Source organism: Zonotrichia albicollis, chromosome 5 (assembly GCF_047830755.1).
Source record: "Zonotrichia albicollis isolate bZonAlb1 chromosome 5, bZonAlb1.hap1, whole genome shotgun sequence".
Taxonomy (NCBI): Eukaryota; Metazoa; Chordata; class Aves; order Passeriformes; family Passerellidae; genus Zonotrichia; species Zonotrichia albicollis.
Genome location: NC_133823.1, coordinates 19,580,527 through 19,597,916, shown reverse-complemented (window position 1 = coordinate 19,597,916; position 17,390 = coordinate 19,580,527). Strand labels below are relative to the sequence as shown.

The 17,390-nt window shown below is 40.0% G+C and overlaps 1 long non-coding RNA gene across 2 annotated transcripts in view; it reads right to left on the bottom strand.

The window, feature by feature from the left end:
- Nucleotides 1–17,390, bottom strand: part of LOC113458959 (uncharacterized) — a 203,235-nt gene that overhangs the window by 44,963 nt on the left and 140,882 nt on the right. For both annotated transcript variants that reach the window (XR_012580385.1, XR_012580386.1), the window contains 2 exons: nucleotides 6,345–6,429; nucleotides 5,269–5,463 (listed from right to left, as the gene is read on the bottom strand). This is a non-coding gene — a long non-coding RNA (uncharacterized LOC113458959). The remainder of the gene's footprint in view (nucleotides 1–5,268; nucleotides 5,464–6,344; nucleotides 6,430–17,390) is intronic.

The window sequence follows — 17,390 nt, the reverse complement described above, 5'->3', positions numbered from 1 at the left end:
AATATGTCAGGAAAATTCATACACTGACTCAGAACTGGATTGTGAATGTAAGTAAAGTGATTTAAAAAAAAAGAAAACAACCAAAATCTCTGTGGGATGTTCTAGAAAGCCAATACAGTAATATTAAGGTATCTATCATAATTTCACAGCTATTGAGTTGCAAACACTTAGCCACACTAATTCACTCAAATCTCACATTGATCTTCACAGAAACTAGTCAAAGATGAACTACGTACCACTGCACTGAAACACTAAAATGTAATTATTGATCCCTCCCCCAACACACAGCATTTCTCATGTATGGTGTGAGCTTTGCTTTTGACTCTCAAGTGTTTAGCATGACTTCATTCAGTCACAGAGCAGAATCATTTGAAGACTGGCATCTCCCCACTCAGTCAGTCACAAATGGTACAGAGCATCTAGTCAAGATGACCTGATGGCTGGTCTGGGACTTTGACCAAGAGTTTAGAGCAATGGAAAACAAGCACAGCACATTTTTAATGGATTCAAATTAGAGAATCATCAATGATAGATGGAGTTTTTATCAGAGCTGCACAGTGATCAGGTTTTAGCCCTTATATGTTCAGCAGTTTTAAGAATGCTCTGGAGGATCAGAGAAAATCACAATCTAAGCCACAAAAATGGCAGATAAAAAAGAAGAGCACCTGCTAAGTTAGACAAAAAAGAGCAAATCCTTACTGCTGGAACATAGCTACATGTAAAGGAATATATCCAGGAATAAAAAGTGTAAGGACACACTTATAGGATAGCAAGAATTCCCTTCAGGATCCCCAGAATGCGTTTAGGAATGACAGTAGTCAAATAGCAGTACATGAGTGCCAGTGTGATGCTGCATCCAAAAGAGTCAATATTGTCCCTGGAAGAATAAATAGGAAAATTTTGCAGGCAAGCAGAAAGGAATTATATTAAGTCTGGATTTGGCACTAGAGCTTCATGTTTGGGAGTTTATATGATGAATGAAATATGATGTCCATGATTCACCAAGGATGTTGATAAATTGGAGAGGCTTCAGAGAAAATCAGTGAGAATCATTAGAGGATTGGAAAGAAAACCTGTAGACTCCAGGACAGTCACATAATCTGTTCGTCAAAAAGATTAAGGGATAACTTGATCATTAAGTCACAGGAAAGAAAACTTTGATAATAAAATTATTTAACAATATCCAAAATTAAAAATCAGAAACAGAGTAGAATTTAAGCTGACATTTTTACTAATCACTGAAACAATTTAAGAAATATCTGCGCTAGACTCCTAAATTTGTAAATGCTCTCAGTAACTTGGGGGTGACTCTAGAAGAGTTTCTTTAGTTAACTAAGGCAGGAATTAACTCAGGAAAGGTCTGTGTAAGTATGAGGTCAGGCTATTTTTATAAAAATGGTCTTTTCAATTTTCACAGTCTAAAACCAAGTTATGAGTAAAAATTGAAAGCATACATTCAAAAGGTCAGCATCACCTAGAATTTAGAAACTTATTGCCCCTTAACTTGAAACTTTAGAGTACAACCATGCTCCTTGCTATCTTTTTTCTCTTCACAACACACTTGCAACTCCCACTGACCTGCACATTTCTTTAAAACTGAGCAAGAAGACTTTAAAAAGAGCCAGCCCCACAGAAGGCACAATCTCCATGTGAAGCTGCCACTATTGCCTCAGGGACTCACACTCAGAGCTATTCCTTGGAATGCAGAATGAGAGCTCCAAGTCACATCTCTGCTGTGAACCTGAGCAGCTTGTTCCCAGTTCCCATTTGTGCACAGGGTTCTCAGTCCTCAACAGAGACAGCACTTGGCACTGGGCTTTTTGGAACACAGTTATTGGTTTCAGTTTTGCATCGCCCTGACTGTAGTTCAACCTGGGCCATGGCACAGGGGAATGGGCCCAAAGCCTGGATGTCACATCCTCTGCCTCCTCACAGTACCCACTGGAGATGCAATGCTGCTCATCAAGGCCTTGTTCCAATATGATTTATTCATGATAAATCCATGTTTGGGGCGTCTTATCACTGCAGCCTCTCAGTGTGGAAAGATATTTACACTCTCTTAAGGTATAGAAAATCAGCTTGTTAGTCCTTAATTCCCCTTCTCTTTTATGTCTCCCTCCTTTTTTAAAAAAAGTAATAATTATGTCCATCCTCTTGCATTCCTCTGGAATTCATGCTTCCCTACAGAGTGTTAATCACTACCCAGCAACAGCTCATCCTAATCTCCTAAATACTCCAAGGGTACATTTCAGCCAGCCTAAGGACTGCAGCACACTAACTCTGTTTTATTTGACCTGATCTATGACTATCTGGCCAGAGTTCTTGTCCTCTCATTAACTGCTGTTAATTGTATCAGAGGTGCAATTACAAGCTCATTGTTTTTTAGCATTAAAAAAAGGAAACAAGTAAATGTTTCCACTCCTGCCTGCATTAGGCAAGAGATTACATTTTCCCCTGTCTCCCATAAAGGAACTATATCTGTAGAAATATTATGTTGTTTCTTATGTCCATCACTAGTTGCAATTCCATTTCTTCCTTAGTCTTTCTGATCATTTGTATGTGTGGCCATGTATTGTTTTACAGCCTCCAGCACCTTGTTTCTGCTTATGTTTTCTCTTTGATTTTCATGTCATTCAATTGTTCTTGGTGTTGCATTCTAGTGTTTTATTACAACCACGCTATTTTATTCACATTGGAATGGATTGTTTTCTGGTCAGCTTTTTGTGTTTTTTCCCCTAGAAACTTGCAACTCTCCTCTTCGTGTTTGTACTCCTCCCTATGAGAACCTGCCAAAGAATTTCTCTGGGTTTACTGAAGGTCACTTCTTTAGCTCGCTGTTATCCCAAAGCATGTAAATCCTCAGGCCATCACTACATCCAGGATTCTGTAGGACACAATCCAGTGATCTGACACATCAAGCCACTGCTGGCACATCATATCCTGTGTCTCTTCCAGAAGTTCTCTTTCTGGATGCAGTTCTTGGCTAACACACTGGTTCCTCCCCTCCTGCCTCTTGTCTTCCCATGCCTTACTGTAATTCCCCACAGGTATCGTCGGCATGATCTGAACATCTACTACTCCAGCTAGATGAGGGACTATATTTGTGTTAGCTCCTGGCAATAGTAATTTATTAAATTCTGGAAGACCAGCCACTAGAGTGAATCTAATACACCCTGCAAGCATGTTAGCTCTCTCCCTTTGATCCTTTTCCTCCTGCATAGTGGCATTTAGAATGGCTTTATGCATAATGAAAATCTACTTTTACCACCTTTGAGAGACAACAACTATTTGAAATGTCTGTTCTCTGCAATGAAATATCTTCGTTGAACTGTATCTGCTGAGGTCTATTTCAGTCCTAAAATTAACTCCACATTAACTCCTTCTCACTGTCTCCCCAGATGCAGTCCAGTGCTTCCTAGGGCTCGGCTGTCCAGGCAGTGAGAAGTGACTTACACAGAAGCAAAAAAAAAACCAAAGTATGTCACACACTAGCAATTTTGGTTGGTGTGTCTGCATCCTGATGAGTTTACACCTTCTAGTACATACAGGAGAATATGGTGACAAATCCTAAAGAAGTGGGAGTGTCTGCAGCTGGAAAGGAAAAAGATATCAAGTGATTTCTTAAAAAAAAATCCTCCTGCTGAAGACATTAAGGGAGGAAAACAGGTAGGGAGAAAGAGCATAACATACAATGTGGATGGCACATAGATAGACAGCTTTAAAAGCTCAAAGTGATTTGAACTGTTTTTTTTTTTTTTGCCTTGAAAGTGGAAAAAAAAAAAAAAGAGAGAGCCCCTTTAAGTCCGACTGACATACTGGGGCTGGTAAGTAAGTGCACCCTGTGGTTCACATTACTATTTTATGTGTTCCTGTTTTTATGGAGTGCTAAATGGCTTAATTACATTTTACTGGTTTATTCTGCTCACTTGCTCATAACCTCATTAATCTCACACACACTGATTTTTTTCCCAAAATAGAGAATACACAATCATTTTTGTGTAATAGCGTCTCTAGGTATTTGCAACTCTCTGACAGGTATAATGTGCTTGAATTTGCTATTTATTAGGAAATTATCACCTCTGCATAAAGGTGCAAGTTATGAATAAAAAGCATAAACTGGGCAGACTAAGCTCTTTAGCAGCACATCAGGATCCCAGCTGATTTAAGTACTTGGTGGTGCTGGTGGAGTGGAAAGGATGCACTGCTCAGTCTAATTATCATTATCTTACTTTCACATGAGGAGATAGATTGCTAGTGTTCACCCAGATAATTTCTAGGCCATAGCTGCACACTTTTCAAGCTTGATCCCTGCACTATTTGGCCCACTGCAGACAGTGTGGGATGGCTGGTTCTGCTAAAGAGAAAAGCAGAGGTGTGGGGACTGCAGAGCCCTCTCATCACAGCCTTTGCTAGGAGGTAGATTTTATACAGCAGAGGGATGTTACTTGACGTGTCTGGGATGATGCATCTTTAGGGTTTAGTGCTGCACATAAAAGGAAGTTGATTTGTTTTGACTTGTTTTGGATCATTTTGTGTGAGATATGGCAAAATGATGCAAACTGAAATGTCCAACCTCACAGAGATCAAATACAAGGCCAGATTTGAGAATAACTTGGAGATCTTACTGTGGCTGAGCCCATTGCTTCCCCCCATCCCTAAACAGCATTCACTCATTATTTTAGCTATTTAAACCAAGTAGAAATGAACTCAGTGCCTGTGAGACAGGCAAAAAACCCCAAAAAAATCAGCTTCTGAAAATCTTCAGATTTCAAATCTTAAAGTATTTCAATTAAGAGGTCTTCAGCCGAGACAAAAGGACTGCTTAAATTTAAATGCTGAAGAAATGGGATGTTCTGTCATGTCTCTGATTCCACCCTTGTGAAACAACTCCGTGAGACTCCTCTGAGGGTAAAAAGGTATCCAGCAAGGACCTGGGACTTCACTAGTTGCGCTTTGTCATATTTTGATGGGATGGTTGTCTACCCATATCCCTCTGTTTTGCAGCAAGGTGGTTTGCAGTTTACAAGCATGTAAAACACATGTGCAAGGTTTCCACATTAAGCTGTGTGATAAAATTTAAAGACACTGCTGATGACTTAACATGTCCTAAAAATGTTATATGTATTACTGTTACAAATAATCCTTAAGGCAACTGCAGGTAAAAATAATGATAAAACTCTTTTCAAACAGCCTTGCCCTTCTCTTTTTTTCTTTCCCCTGTGTTTTTTTCTGCACTGAGCCAGCAGTGCACTGGAAGGCAGTACTTACCTGAAATAGCTGTCACAGAGATTTCAAATTGAAACTGGAGATGATCCAAGGAGGGACAAGGGTGAGAGCAGAGAGGAACCGGATGGGCAGCAGAATTCAAACACAAATCAGGGCAAAAGGCCTATCCTTTACACTGAAGGAAGAGACCTTCTGTTCCAGGGATCTGTCAAAAACTCAATGGTTCTGTATGATCCACTGCAAAGAGACCACAGAACTGAAAGCATCCTTTCAAACAAGCCATTGAATCTCAAGTAACAGATTTGCATTGCATGACTCAAGAGACAGAGACTACAATAACAGAAGAAAGAACCAACTTCAGGTTCAAAAGATATGCATCAATCTTTTTAAACTAATGTTAAAATAAAAAACATCTCCTTGCTAAATTGTGAGTTTTTTTCCTGATTGCTAAATTAATTTATCCTGCTTTGTTTTTTCTTCAGCTATATTTTCCCCCTATCCTTTTCTTCTTTTCCCTTTTTATTTTGAAAAAAAACGTAGTTTCATATTTTTCTTTCATCTGATTATATCAAAACGAAGACTGATCTTTTCCCCTACTTTCTGCACAGCTTGTTAGCTAAGGTCTCAATCCTGCAAACTCATTTGCACAGTATATCTCCAACTGTCAGTGAGCAGAACATCCCATGTAAAAAGACTGAATGGCTTGGTTCTGCTCAGTTCACCCATCCATCTTTTCTATTCTCCTATATACTTTTTATTGAGATGTCTGTAAAAGAGTTGCCATGCACACAGGATTGGTTATTTTCTAAAGCACTTGATCTAAACCAGTAACAACCATAGGTGGTTGTTCCCACTGGCTCCAGAAAGGGTGCCTTCTGCTCTCACACAGAGTAACTCCAACTAATAAATTATTTAGAAATAAAAGAGACAATAAATATGGAAAACAATGCAATTAAATAGCCTTAGTTCTTTTATTTTAAAAACTCAAACCCATATCATTAGAATTCATCACATGAGGTCAAACAGAAATAAAGCATTTCCTCTTATTTTTGTACGTTAAAATGTTCAATATAAATCAAAGGAATTGCAATAATTCATAATTTAAAACTAAAGCTCACCACATTTGTATCACAGCAGGAGGTAGTCTTCCTGCAAGAACACTCTCATACAACCAAAATTTCCCAGCTTCAGTCATAGGTTATTCTAAAGACAAACACAAGAAAGTGATTCAAACAAAAAGGCTCAACACAACAACTATGTTAGATAGAAGACAAAGTTTATCTCATGAGAATCCCCAAAGGTTTATCTAGGACAGGATCCCACATGATTCAATAAACCCATGAGACATCTTTCCTCAGTCATACTTCTTCCAAGACAGTGAAGACAACATACAAGAGAGAAGGAAGTAAAAATGGAAATTCCACGCCAAGCATTTGCAAATGATCACCTTTGGAAGTGCCCTTTCTGCACCACTTCCAGCTGGTGATCCCACTACTGACAGTGTTGAGAATCTTGAACTAGGCTTTAGTTAACCCTGGGAATGAACCTGAGACTACAGAGGCATCAGAGGTTTGCAAAAATTTGAAAGCAACACTTTTACAGTCTTGCTGATTATACAAAAAACTTTGAGAATCTAAGTTAGGTGTATCCTTGCACACTTTATACTTGTTTTGCTTACTCAAGGAGTACTAGGAACCTCATTTCATTTAACCTGGTCTGACAATATAATGGCTTGAACACAAAGACCAACCCCATCCATGCAGACACATCATAACAAAACATATTTGCATGCAGGAGCGCAGTTCAGTACTCCTTTCTCACCATAGAATAGTTTGGAGAAAAGTCCATGGCAGGGCACATCCTCCTGGTTTAATTTCTAAAATGGGCTCAGAAGCAGCAGCATCAGGAAAGCATCACACATCTGCAGAGATGCTGAGCCATTAAATCTGTGCTGTACCACTGATCTCTGAACCTCTCCTGTGACCAGGGGTGGTCCTTCCAGCATTTAACATTGACAGGGCACTCAAAAGTATTTCTGATGTTGCAGCTGGGTCCACCCAACAGATTTTTTGCTCTACAGTTTCCCTGAAACCAAAACTCTGGGTTTTTCCTCAATCAACCAAACTTATTCTATCTTTAGCTCTACTTTTTACAGCATAATTACATTCCAAGGTGAAGTGACAAAGTTTCAATCGTCAGTTTTAACACATATGGGCATAAACAAAAGAAACAAACAAATAATTTGCTCAGCTTGCGCTTTGTGAGTAATGATTATAATTTTACATGTATCCTGATTCTTTAGGATTATCACTTAATTAGCTACATATAAGTAGAGTAAATAATTGGTGCAAGCCCCACTGGAGGCTGCTCTTGGCTCTAAGATGGATCTCAAAAGAAAGCCTGGCAACTGGAAAAAGACAGCTCTAACAGCCACCTGCTTTGGATCTGGCATGAGTAGATGGACAGAGGCTTTTAGTCTCTTTCAGGATGCTACACTGCACAGTGGGGTATTAAAAACAGCAGCTGTGATGTCAACACGGTTCTTTGGAGTGCTTTCAAGCCTTGTTTCTTCTCCTCAGAATGGGCACGTTTCAGGAGCTACAGATTAATTTCAAGAAGGTACCAAAGGTTTCCTTTGTGCTGTATACACTTGCAGTAGAATATTATTTTCACATATGTTAGGACAGAATGCAAACTGCAGATACACCATTCTTTTCAAAACATGGCTCCCATGACATTGTCAGTACAGGTGCATCCAGACCCTCAGCACAGAAACACCACAGTCCCTTTCCTGGGGTCTAGGAATGGGTTTACATGCAAATGGTCATGATACAAGTGGATTTTTAAAAAAGCACAGCTAAAGGAATTTTCTCCACTGGCCTGTTGAAAATCTCTTTATATGACTAGTGGTGAAGTGTATTTAAGAGTACTTTGTGTTTTCCTGGTCTGTGACAGCCTTGGAAAGTGAAATCCTGTGACTGTCACAACCCTTGGAGCTAGCTGGAGTGGCTGACAGGTCCTTGGCCTTTTGCCTGAGCAGATACCTGCTTTTACTACTCAACAACAACCAAACCATGGCCAAAAACAGGCAGGAAAGGACATAATCTGCCATTTCAAGCTCTGTAGGTACCCCAGTCCCTGAGGTGGTATAAGGGTAAACCTGGATGTAAATGGGAGTGCAGTTGAATGGGATGAAGCTGGACCCTTCTGTTTTTTACTGTAGTGCAAACCACAGGAGAAATTCGTAGTGTCAAATGAGATTTGTGATTCTTTCTATTTTGTCAAGACATCTAAGGCTGAAGAAACATAAGATCTGTGGATCAAAACATATAAGAATACTTGAGAGAGACCCTGTGAAATCAGTCAGACATGTTTCTCACCATTTTATAGGACAGAAGGATGGAGGTGTGCAAGCACATAGTCACAGTACTCCCAGCAATTTTCTTAATTCCATCTGCCTACACTGTGGGGAATTTTCCATTTGAAAACTTCTTAACATGAAACAAGAAATGAGGGTTGCTGAGGGCATTATGTGGAACACAGGGCCTTGTACTGTGACCCTGAGTATACCAGCTCTTACAGATTTTCCAAGTGGATGCCTGTGCCTGCAAAAGGAAGTGCACGTGTTGGTGGCAGATCGGACATCTGCCTGCCCACAAGTCATGGCTCTTTGGTCTCTTAAACCCACATATTTCAGCTCACAATTTCCCTTACACAAATGTTTGCAATTTAATTGCAAAAGTCTGGTCCTTGGTATTTTGTGAGTGAGGGATATGACACTCTCAGATGTACCAATAACATTGGTGAAGGCAGGAAAAATGGAGACAGAGAAAACACACAACAATATTTCCGTTTTGGGCTTTAAAGAGAGCTTCTACAATACTAGAAAGGTCCTGTATGAAGAAGCTGACAACCATCATAGAAATGGATTTTAATTGCTCTCTTCACTGTATTTTAGTATGATATCAATTTGTGTGCCAACTAAATGTTGTCTGAATTGAACAGTGCCCTGACAGAAGCTGCCAAGGTACTAGATAATTCTGTGCAAATATAGGTATTCAGAATTAGATCAGGACATTTTTGGCACTTGCTCTATCTCAAGATGCTAAGATAGTGCTAATAAGGAGTTTTGACATCCTTTCTGCAGCACAGCATCTAAATCACAGAACATTACTCTATCTTCCTTAAATGAGCAATCAATATTAGCCACCCCAGAGAGCACCACTTGCAAGCTCTCCTTGCTGCCCCATCCTTCTCTGCTTTAGGCACAGGATACCTGCTCATGAACTAATGCAGCTACAGAGGAGACACACGTGCACCTCTACAAATGCGCCACGCACCATTTCCCTCCTGTTGGCGCATCCTCTGCCAGGCAAATGTGAGAAGTGAGTACAGCATCAAGATTTTCGCTGCCAGCTTCCCTCCTCTACCAGCTGGGAAGAGTGAGGGCAGGGGCAGACGGAACCGAGAGGCTGGTACTCGTCTCCCCAGCAACAAACCTGCCACTTGGCCGACGTTCCACTTGAGCGGCCTGCCGGGATGGAGAGGAGCCTGGCCGCTCTCCGTGGGGGCTCGCTGGCCACCACTGCTCCACTGAACTGACGGCCGCTTCGCTGGTGCGAAACCGAAAATTAAAAACTGCGGCGAACTCTTTTCTAACTGAACTGAATTAAGTAGCAGGCGAGAGCACCTCGGAGCAGCTTCCCACAATCCCAGCACTTAGCTGGCATCACTGCTGATAAGGAAGCGCAGGCGGTGCTGCTTTTCAATCCCCCTTTGTGGGCTTGATCTTATTACAGAAAACAAATTTACCAAGCATGAATTATCGCTAAAATTCCTAATGCTCTGGCAGAGAAGAAAGCCTGATGCAGACACCAGTAAATAGGCACGTCTTTGGGTGAGGATGCCTCTCCTCGGCACGCTACTCTCTCCCAACTTTTGGCTATATGCTGCCGCTGCGAGATTTATTCAAAAGATGGGCTGCAGAAAAGGGATCAATTAATCTGCTGAGCGAGCTTTCGAACCCATTCTCAATGCCGCTGACAGCCGGAGACCCCCTCCCTGCGCTTGGTAATTACCCCAATATTTCCTGCACGCTTGTTTAAACTGCTTACACTGGGGCTGCCTGTGAAGAGGAGCTCTCCCTGCGCCGATCTGAGGCAGGGCAGAAAGGCAGCTTCCCTTATCGCTCTGCTTCACTCCATCTGCAGCCAGCGGGGCGCTGCCTAATCGCCGGCCCTGGGACAGGGACGAGCAGGCTGGGGGACACAGATAGATGTCACACCAAAGGAGACGGGGACTTTCCTACCGCGCTCGTGCCGCGGAAAACTCATCACGCTCTCGCTGTTTCAAAGGAGGGAGAGGAGCCCCTTTGAACCAGAGGCCTGTCCCTTAATTATACAAATGCAGCGATCAAAGTTATTATCTGTCCTTACAAAGGCCGGAGATTTAATTGAATGGTGTGTTGCTACCTTTGAGAGAAAGTGTTCAGTACTCCTGGAGAGCAAAGTGCCAGGAGGGGGGAAAATGGGAAAAGAGAGAGTGAGCAAGAGGAAAAGAGCAAGAGGGAGAGGGATGGTGTTTAACAAGGAGGCTGCTTTATATGGAAATGTAATGAATACGGCTGATAAAAAAAGGGAGAGACAAAAGTTGTGAAGTTTCAAGCTGTGAAAGAACTTCAAAGTGTATTCAAATGTCACATTGATTTTTCTTCAAATCTCTAAGTCACAAGTTTTTCAAAAGAGGAATATGATCCCCTATTTTATCCACTAATGTTTTATCTACAAAAAGGGCAAAAAAGCACAATGTTTTCCTTTCACATGATATAATCCCTGTATTGGAAGCCTAATTTTTTTTCCCAAGCAAAGATTTTTTTCTGTGTCTTTGAAAGTGGTGAGGTCTTCACCACATTTGTGTATTGCACGTTTAACTCTGGAGAATTCTGGGTCTGAAAGCCTGCTCTAAGTGGAGAAGAACCATACCCAGGTGGGACCTTACTACCACAATACTCCAAGGCAACCAGAGTAAGGCAACGCTTCCTTTCCTGGAAGGAAAAAATGTGACAAGTCTGGGAGCAATCTTCAAAGAGACATGAACCAACAAGGTTTTGTATCACAGTAGTAATATGTTGGCAAAGTAGTAGATTAAAATTATGCTCATTATTAAGGCAGCGACACAACCTAATATGCACAATTTAGCTCTAAATGAAAATCAATTGCATAATGGTCTATCATCTTCAATGGCCTACCATGGATCTAGCAAGAACCCTTTTTATGCCCCAAAACACTAATTACCAATTGTGTTATATATCTGCCACTATGATAGGTTGGTAGACATTCCTGATAACATCTCTGAGGAGCAGAGCATAATTCATGCCAAAAATCACTAGACAGAACAAAAGCTGCTTTATAGTAAATTCTGAATATCTCAGGCAGTTCTTACAACCTAAGCTCCTACAACAATGCAAAGGAAAGGTTTCTGTAGCACTCACAGTTTAGTGATTACTCTGTAAAAATGCAAGCCTCAAAAAGAGGCGAATGCAAAGCAAAACAAATATATTTTGAGAAATCTCAAAGGTTTTGAGTGAATGGTTTCATAGTCTTCCAAAAACAGCTTTCATCATTTCTCATTTGGGATGATCACAGCACTAGGGCTGCAGGAAGACCACAGAGCACACCTGTCTCAGGTGACACTTGGCAAAAGAAACTGTCATTGCTTAGGAATTTTTCTCCTTTTTTGGTGTTTTGTTTGCCCTTAAGATTCAGCCATCTTGTTGAAAAATAACAAAAATGGATCATTCTCTTCTTTATAATGTCCAGTTCCCTTGCGCAAGGATTTCAGTGCTAATAATACTAAATCCAAGCAAAATACTCTCAGATTTATGAGCAAAATGGCACAGAATTTGGGTTTCTTACAGAGATTTGCATTTTGTCATCAGCTAGTGGTGGGAAGGGAAGAGTGTCTCAGCAAGCTGCCTAAAATTGCTACTTTGTGGAGGAATCCTTAGCCAAGGTAATACAGGGACAGGATCTCAACTACACTGCCTGGAGACTGCAGCTCAGACACTTTGTGGAAGGGCAGGAAGGTTTAAAATACTGCAGTGCTGTGCCAAAGTAATTGTGAAATCGTAAGAATCTGTCTTTTAATTATTATTTTGAACATCAAAAGGTACTACTGTACAACACAGGAGTTTCTAGTGAGAAAAACCTTTGGATACATTTCTAGTTAAGCCAATGTAAATTTTTTTCCAAAGGCTTCAGTAGCAATCCTCACATGCTTAGATGGAATTCTCCACTCTTTCTGCTGACAAAATTTTGAAGTCAAAATAACCACAAGTAAAATTTGTGCTACAGGAACAGTACTGGTACTGACTCGGAGGCAGCCCCCCAGGTTTTCTTGAGGAAAACCTTTAGTGGAGTCAGCATTTGCAACAATCCCTTTCCCCCAAGCCCTTTCTACAGGAATAAAGCAAGCCTTCAGATATATCCTTCTGGGTTATGTAGAATGTAGATCAGTCTTTCCACACAGGGATTCCAGTGTTCTTTCTATGAGGATTTAGACTTGATCTAGTGCAAATGCAGATGGGACATGTGAGCAGTCAGAGTCAGGGCTGAAAGTGTGATGCCTAGAGGAGAAAAATTGAATTTTAGGAAGGAAGTTTTGCAGATGCTTTAGATGCCTGGTCCTGCTGACATGGATCTAGCAGGACAAAGCTATGGAGCCACCATGAATGAGACCTACTGAGAGAAAAATCTAAACCAACCAAGTAGGCATCACAATGACACAGCAGAAAATAAATAATTTACTTTTCCTTGCCCAAAGCATTCAGATGAATGAATAATTCTTTTAAAACTGTCAGTACTCTTTGGCTTTTTACATGATTCCCAAGAGCTTTTTGCTCTCTGTGCTTCTCTTTCTTTGACCACTTCTGCTATCTCTGTTCACAATTCTGTTCCTATAACTCACTCACTACTCAGGCAACACTAATCAGGGAGATTTTCTCAACAGGTGGTTCAAGCCCCAGGAATACTTGCTAAATTTCGAACATAATTGGAGATAAGATCTGAATAATGCTAAATGTAATTCCCCATCTCAGTATGGAAATACAAATTTGTCTTGCTCCTGATTTTTAATACAAATACACGCTTCTTAAGAAAACAGAAATATGCCCTTCTTGTGCCACATTTTGAGTTACCTATGAGATAATTGACATAAATTTCACAGGGAGAGGTTTATTTGTTATTAAATTCCACTGATGGAAAATTTATCCAAAGTAGAGCAGGATGCACTGAATTTCCTGTGGTTACTGCCTAAGATAAAGGATTCTTTTGGATGCTGAGGAGAAAAAAGGGCTGCCATCAGACCTAGGGACCATCACAAATGGTGATGCTTGCTCATGCTCCATTTGCTCGGTGTATTTCCTTCACCCTGCCTATTGTAATGCGAGCACACTGCATTTTAAAGTGAAATAAATATCTTATCATGACAGACATTACTACTGCAGGTTTGGACACCTGGTGTGATAAACTCCTTCCCTGCTGCCTCCCAAGATGTTAACACTGGGAGCCTTCATTTACATCATCCAGCTCAGTAACAGCAAACTCCCCCTCCAATGAACCCCTCTTCACTCCTTTCCAGAAACTTCTTTAAAAAAATTCAAGAATATTAGAGCCATTCAGTTATGAATCTTTTTCTAGAATGAAATTTCCTACACAATTATGGCTGTTTTTCTTCCAAAGATTTCTCTCATGCCAGAGAGTCATTATTTACCCCTGTAGGAGATGCCACAGTTTGGTCTAAAATTATAATTATCTAATACTTGGATTGTAGTTGGATTGTTAGTAAATTTCCTTGAAGCTGAGATTAAGCTCATCAGGCTGCCATTCTTGAAACCGATCTTTTATTCAGTTAAAAAAGAATAATAATTTTTATTCTAAGTACAGGCTAGATTTTCCCTTTTAAAAGGAACAGCTGCTATTTTTAATGATTTATTGCCAGTATCTTCCCTCTCTCGCACTTTATTTCTTTCAGAACCCCCCGATGAATACCATCTGGTTCAAGTGATTTACTATGCTTGCATTTCATGAGCTGCTCCACGACATCCCAAATTAAGACAAGGAAAATATAGTCTGAGTTTCAGGAAAATCTTTCTGACAGATCTATTAGGCAGTGTAGTAATCTTTCAGTGGGAGTCTCATTGTCTGAGTCATTTATAGCAAGACTGGACAAAGCATTGGTAAAATATACTTCAGGGGGCAATTCTGCATAAGCAGAAGGATAGTGTAGATACATGACTGAAATTGAAAAAGACAAAAAATTTTAAAGGAACGATTTCCCATTGGAAAATGCAGTTCTGCAGACAAAATTAGAAATACTTTACTAAAATGTGTGAATTTTGGTGAATACTATTGAAGAAAAAAATAAAAAGGGGAGGAATTATAATGTCAAAATGTCATATTGAATTATTCTCTCAATAAAGAATTTCATTTTTTAATGACATTTTTATTTACCCTATTTCTATACTACATTCTGAAGCAGAAATCAAACTAAATGCTAAATATTTCCAATTCAGCCCAAATTTATTGTTCTTCCCTCCAGAATTGTACTTCCTAGAGAAATACAGAAAAGCATAGTTTCTTTCCTGTCAAAAATGAAAGCAAATAAGAAATACAACTTGACCACTGAAAATTGCCTTCCAACAGCTTCTGACAGTTTTCCATGGTAAATGACATCTCTTTGTGTTCCATGTTTACAGGACATTTCTCCACATTTGCCCTTTCACTTTGTCATTTCAGTGCCTTGTGCCTCAGTTCCTTCCAGATTAAAAGCAATAGAAATGTGCATTTTGCTTTGGCTGGACTGAAAGGCATTTCATAACAGTTTATATTTTTATTAGTGAATTTCTTTCTCATTCCCTGTGGCTTGGCTACTTTCTTGTCCTCAGGTTGCCCTGCAGTTTTATTCTGCTTTCATTGATGTGTTTTATCCTTCCAACTGTAATATAATTGGAAATCTTAATCACAGATGAAATAACTCCAAAGACAGCCTTGGAGAAATGGTCAACACTGAGGTGAACTGCGTATTTATTTCTAAAGCATGGCTGGTCACAATATTTCATTGAAGCCTATCTTTTTCAAGAGTAAGAGACAAAATACAGGTTCCTTTTGTAAACAAACAACTTTCAAAAGTGTCAAACCCCATGTTAAATTTTGAAGTCCTGGGATCTGGCCAGTGCTTAACAGCGCTCAAAATCACTGAGTGCTGTTAATTGTTCTTAGAAGCACCAAGTCTTGATATTTGAAGACTAACTGTTGCTTCCTCTTTCTAAAGGAAGCAGCTTTCTGAAAATGGTTTGCTTACCCCTTGATCTACAGATCCTGTTGGGTCTTCCCCTGATTTAATCTCTATTTGACACCTAATATCTTCCACAAACTTAAAACAGGAAGCTGCAAAATCCATACATGCCTGGACTCTCATGTACATTCCTCCCACAGTGAGGTTTTCTCCCTTCACTCACAAAAACACTCTCTTCTGCCACCAGTTGTCTCCTGCTCTCAGCGGTGAACCACCTTGCTGTCTCTAATGAGTCCTTCATGCTTCCCACACACATCCTGCCTCCTTGGAGACGATCAGGATGACTAGAGGGTTCCCTTCCTGTTCCCTGGGCTCCATCTGTCCTTCACAGAGGACTGGCAGAGGGAAGCATCCCTGTCCCCATCTGCAGAACCAAGCTGCCTGCAGGCAAGGCACCACATCCAGCCATATTTGATATCTTAGCAACTATCTGATCATGCTTGGTAAGGGTAAGGTTGCTAAGGGCCCCCAGCTCCCACGGGTGGTTTTGAGGATCTTCATCCACTCCTACATTTTATCCCAGTAGAAGGTGGATGCAAACTGGGCATCTTCTACCTTGTACGACACTCTGCATCAAGAGACATGGACATTTAACAGGGTATGGAAAAAGGAGGTGCTTGGTGGCCCTATTTGTCAGCTTTTTAACAAAGAAAAGACCAAAAATTAGCTACCTGGATGCTCACACAGCTTTGAGAAACTTCCCTGAAGCTGAGCTGCAGCACAGAAGGTGGAAGGAGATTTCTGGGTTCTTTTACAGGTAGCAACTTAGAGAAATAATGTCTCATGGTTAATTTGGTAAGAAGTGAGAGAAAAAAGAAAGCCCCAGATGGGCAGAAAAAGTGATTGAAAGATTGAATTTCTGAAAGATTTCTTGTCATAGTGCACATAAGCACACCAGGCTGCACGGATCTGCTGTAATACTGAAATCATAAGCACTTATCTGTACCAACTGTAATATAAATGCACCACTCTCACACATTTTCAACACACCTCTGGATTGCTTTAGGCAATATTTGAATTAATTGTGTAGCTTTTTAATGTATATTTTGCACATATGGGAGTGCAATAAGTAAAACTTGAATAAGAGAAGAATAGTTGAAACTAAGTCCTAGAAGTATAGGCAATGGATCAGGAAGAATATTCTTATTTAATCTTTGATTTAAAAAGCATAAATGGAATCACTTGCCACTCTACTTATGCAAAAGAAAAAATAAGGCAAACATTACCAATTTTACTGAATCTACATTAGGAAGGACAAATCTCCTGTGGAAACAGTGCTGAGGTATAATTGACTGTGTTACCTTCTAGCTTAAGGGGCTAAGTTATTGCCAGATCAAAGAGGTCAAGTTGTAAGTAACAGTGGTTATTTCAGATTCAGGGAATGCCATTAAAGTTAAAAGCAGTTGTTATGCAACTTAATGCCTTTGCCTGTTTTATTTACATCTTATTCCTAGCATTTAACAAAAAGGTTATGGAAAAAAATAGCCACCTGTAGGCAGAAAGGAATTTCATTATGATCTCATTTTTAATTATTTAGTGTTAAATAGTTAGATTCTGAAACTCCTATACACATTATTGCCTTACTCCATAAATACTTTATCTAGTTTCAACAGTATAATGTCTTTACCCCCATAAAATCAAGAGGATGGGAATTTCACTTTTAAATTCTGCAGGAAAAAATAAATCACTGCAGTATGTTCTGGATCAGATCTATTGGTTGATGTTTGCTGTTCCACAGAGAACTAGACAAAATATTTCTAATTCTTTCTTTGGCTAGTACATGACTCTTTAGATACATAATGATTCCAGAA